Source organism: Alligator sinensis, unplaced genomic scaffold (assembly GCF_000455745.1).
Source record: "Alligator sinensis unplaced genomic scaffold, ASM45574v1 scaffold266_1, whole genome shotgun sequence".
Lineage (NCBI taxonomy): Eukaryota > Metazoa > Chordata > Crocodylia > Alligatoridae > Alligator > Alligator sinensis.
The window spans coordinates 324881-329551 of record NW_005842362.1 but is presented as its reverse complement, the minus strand read 5'-3'; the positions used below and the strand labels follow the sequence as shown (position 1 = coordinate 329551).

The 4671-nt window shown below is 46.0% G+C and overlaps 1 long non-coding RNA gene across 1 annotated transcript in view; it reads left to right on the top strand.

Moving 5' to 3' along the window:
• Window positions 1-4671, top strand: part of LOC112551169 — a 105870-nt gene that overhangs the window by 95471 nt on the left and 5728 nt on the right. Inside the window, exons 2-3 of the long non-coding RNA XR_003095373.1 lie at window positions 1241-1645; window positions 3818-4038. This is a non-coding gene — a long non-coding RNA (uncharacterized LOC112551169). The remainder of the gene's footprint in view (window positions 1-1240; window positions 1646-3817; window positions 4039-4671) is intronic.

Sequence of the window (4671 nt, the reverse complement as noted above, 5' to 3'; positions counted from 1 at the left end):
AGTTCCCCACACGCCCAGCGGTGGCAGTAGCCCCCCTGCCCCCCAGCGGGGTTAGTTTAAAGCCCGGTGGAGCAGGTCAGCCAGTCTGGCTGAGACGAGCCTCCTCCCTAGGGGAGAGAGGTGGAGGCCATCTCTTCCCAGCAGCTCGCTGCCTCTCTCACCAAAGAGCGGGCTGTGGTCATGAAAGCCAAAGCCTTCCCGATGACACCAGCGCTGCAGTCTTTGGTTGACCACGTGGATCCTCCTCTCCCTCCTCAGCCCATAGCTTGAGACTGGGAGGATCGATGAGAACACCACCTGTGCCCCCAGACCCTTTAGCCCCGCTCCCAAATCCCTGTAGCGCCTCATGACCCAGCTGGGAGTGCTCCGAGCCATGTCATTGGTGCCCACATGAATAAGGAGCATGGGATAGTGGTCTGTGGGTTGGAGGAGCTTTGGGATCCTCTCCGCCATGTCCCGGATGTGGGCCCCCAGGAAGCAGCAGACTTCCCGGGCTAAGGGGTCGGGGTGGCAGATTGCCCCCTCATGAGGGAGTCTCCCACAACAAACACCTTACGTTTTGTCTTGGGGAGAGCAGGGGCGGTAGCTGCAGTTGGGCCCATGTTGCCTGTGGGAGCCGGCAACTCAGCAGGCTCTGCTGGAGCGGCAAGAGGTGCGTTTTAAAAAAAAGAATATGGGCCACTAATTTGCTTTTTTAATGTATTAATAAGATATTTATGAATTGATACTGCTTTTTCTTTGCAGGGGATTTTCCTCAAGCTATTTTGTCTTGCTGGTTTAGGCATTTCCAGTGCCATAGCAAGGGGGGTGGCGAGCGGGGTGACTACCCTGAATGCTGAAGTGAAGGGGTACCAACAGGTGCTGCCTAGCCAGGGTGGGGCACAGGATAGAGCCGTGAGTGGCTTGTTTATGGAGACGGAGGGAGGGTGGCTTGCCCCCACTGCGTGCACTCCTGGGCAAGCATGGGTGGGGGGGCATGTGCACCCCGGAACTGTGCATGGAGTGAGGGTGGGCTGCTGCTGCAGGCTTTGCCCTGTGTGCCAAACTTCCTTGCCACAGCACTGGGCATTTCTATGATGATATTGTACTTAAAAAGGCAGAAATATGGCCCAGACCACTATACTTATCTTCTACACTCATTTAGGACACTTAGTAAAACTATACTAAGATTGATTGGAGGGAGACAGAAGAGAGAAATAAAAAGTTGACTTACTTTTTGTCATCCTTTTTGTTTACTTAGAATCGGAGAGATGAAACAGTGCCCTTTTTATGTCAACTGAAAGAAAACAGCAGAGGTGATGGGCCACAAACTTTTACTTAATTAAGAGACCATATAGTTGGAGCTACTGAACAGGTTGCTTTCAAAATGCACACTGCAGTAGCACCACCATCTCTTTATTTGGCGCAAATCAGCAAAGTTCCATTGCCTCCAGGGCAGCTACATGCATTCAAAGCAGTGGAGAATCTGTCCTGTACGACCAGCTGAAACTCACTTGGACCCACACTTTGCTGCCTTAGAGTCACATGAATCCTGGAAAAGTTATGAGCTGGTTCAGATAGAGTCACCAGATTACACTTCAGTTGTGGATACAAAAGAACACGAGGGACTTCAAGCTCAGGCTGCAGTATGGAAGAAAGCTCTTAAGTAGGTACAATTATTTTTATCCAAGCTGCTTAGAAAAGGAAGGGCTCCCATGAATTCTTCTTTAAACAGCTGCTCCCTTTAGACACTGTTGGAAGACTCTGGCTATATTACAATGATGGGATTTAATAATACTTGACACAGGGTGTTTCACAATTGTTCAGGCACCAACATTAATTAATTCTCTCTCACTCTACCTGAGGGGTGATGGTCTTTACGGCTGTTGGAGGCAATATACAAAACTAGATGGACCAGGGGACAAAGTGAGTGCAGAGATTTCTAGATTTCTTTCAAGAAAGAAAATAGGTTATACTATTTCTGTATTACAGTTGGTCCATCCAGTATCTTACTCTTGAATCTGAGTATATTTTTTAGATTCCATATGGTCTTATTTACCAGCAAACTCCTCCTAAATGAATGTATTATAGCTGTGAAGTCCCTTGTGTCTACAATAGAATACAAAATTCCCACATAATAGAGAGAAAATCTGTTTTCATAATGACATATTTGTGAGACAAAAAAATCTCTACCACCAGAGCCTGACCTTCATTTAATTAGAGGAAGAAAAGAAAGCAAACAAACAACACTTGCTATAAAACTTCCTGTCTGATTCCTGGCTTGACTACCATCAGATGTTTATGCATCCTAATTACACCCCTGATATCATTGTTTCTTCTTTCCTTTATTTCATTAGAACAAACCTATTTAAAAGGAGTTGGAATTTAAATACTGTAGTCTAGCACTGCTATGGGCTGACTGCATATATCCCATGATATAGAAATAGATCATAGCTTGTCTGGCATCGATGTACAAAGGCCTCCAGGGACAAACGCAAGAAACCTCACACATCAGCACTGAGAGCTAGTTACAGATCCATTTTTTTGTGCTCAGAATGTAGGGATTACTCATTGGTAACAGCAATGGTAGTTCTCCTTCACAAATGGCTGAAAGAAGGAAGATCTAAAATAAGCCATGACCCCACCCTTCCTCTCTGATCCTGTGGGACAAAGGCCCTGGGTGCCATGCCCTGACTCAAGGTGTGACAACAAGATACATATTTTGGGGAATCCCCTAGGAGGCGATTTATGATGCATCTGAACGGGGGGATCCTCATGAAGGTTCCCCTGCTTGCAGATGTGCACTAGGAGTGGCAGCGGTGCTACACACACCACAGTGAGCTACACACACCATAGGAACCCCTGCAGGAGAATTCCCATGATTTGCAATAAGTAAACTGATATCTGTGCCATCTCATAGCTCAGGAAAAGACAAAGAGACTTTTTGCTCTCAAAATGACTTTATTGCAACTGCTAACACACACAAAAAATGGCTAATAACTTCCTATTGATGTCATCATGGTAGTCCTCAAGAAGGGAGTTAACCCAGGAAGGGAGAGAAACCTACTACCTCCCCCTTTCTCAGGACAAACTTGAAGGATTTCCAAAAAACTGCAAAATCCTCTGGAGAGGAGAGGTTACAAGTACATCACTCTCTTGTGAGTCTTTACCACTCACTTCCCTACAAAAAGAAAATAATCAAAACAGAAACATCAACAAGTCTTTTCATTTAAAGTGGATTGGTTCACAAATCAAATCTATTTGGTAGAACTGACACACATCCTGACCTAGTGTAGTAAACAGGTGGAATACAATGGAGATGCTCTTGATTCCTACGAAGAAGACATCTGTTCTTAAAACTGACAGTATGACATGGCACACGTATATACTCTTCAACACCATTATAACTCTCTCGGTTGTGGTGTTCTGTAACTGTGCCATCTCCACGTAACAGAAGTAATAGTCGATAACAACAAGGTAAACAGCACTTCCAAGTCACTAAATCAGCTCCCAGCATCCGCCAGAGGTAATCTAGTAATTCAGTCATAAAACTGGTCAGTGTTGAGCACAAACCTTACAATTAGCCACCCAATTTTGTATGTCATCACTGACAGAGGGCCACCAAACTGTCTGAAAAGCCCTGGCTTGACACCTTGTAGTACCCTGATGAGCTTCTTGAATCTTCTCTAGGATCTCCTGGCATGGAGCAGAAGGTATTGGTACTCTGTTATGGGACATGACTAAATCCCTGACAACATGGAGATTGACTTTCTGTTGTTGGCACCTTGCTAGCTCTTCAGGCCATCCTTCTAAGTAGTACTTCTTTATCTTTTGACAGAAAGGATCAGCTTCCTGAGCTTCTTGGATCCTCGTCTGAAATGAAACAGATATTGGTATCCCCACTGCAATAAGGTTCACATAAACAGTGACATCTCACTCTTGGCGGAGTTCTTCCAGAGGCAGTGGTGTCTGTAATAGTGCCCTAGGAAGAGTATCAGCTGTCTTTAACTCTTTTCCAGGAATGTATATAATATTGTAAATGAATGTCAGCATTTTGAGGTAAAATCTCTGTGTTCTTTCTGGGAGTTCATTTATAGGTTTGTCTCCTAACAGGGATAAGAGTGGCTTATGATCCATTTGTAAAGTAAAAGTCAGGCTAACGAGGACAGTTCTGTGTCACTCACATGTCCATGTAACTGCTAGTGCTTTGTAGGCCTGTGCGAAGCAGCTAGTATTCACTTTGGATTTGAATTCAGCCAATCTTGGGGACAGTGATTCAATTCAGTGATTCGACTCCCTGTCCCAAATTGATTTGGCCGAATCTGATTCAGTGATTCAGCTATCTCCGAATTGGCCCCATCCCCGGCCACTCTCAATAGCTGCCCACCCACTCTTCCAGCTCTTTAAAAAAAAAAAAAAGCCTGTGCTCACCGGCTGCTGCCAGGTGGGGGGGCAATCCCTGCTGCCCCCTACTGCCCCATGCTGCGTTGGGGGGCTCTGCCATGAGCCCCATGACTCCCACCCACTCTCCTAGCACCCACATGGCTGCCCCACCCAGCCTAGCTCCTGGCCCTTTATAAAAAAAAAAAAAGAATAAAAAGCCCTGACTCACTGACTCCTGCCAGGCTGGGACACACTGTGGCGGGCTCTGCCATGAGTCCCCAGAAGCTCTGAAGTAGCTGCAGGAGCCAG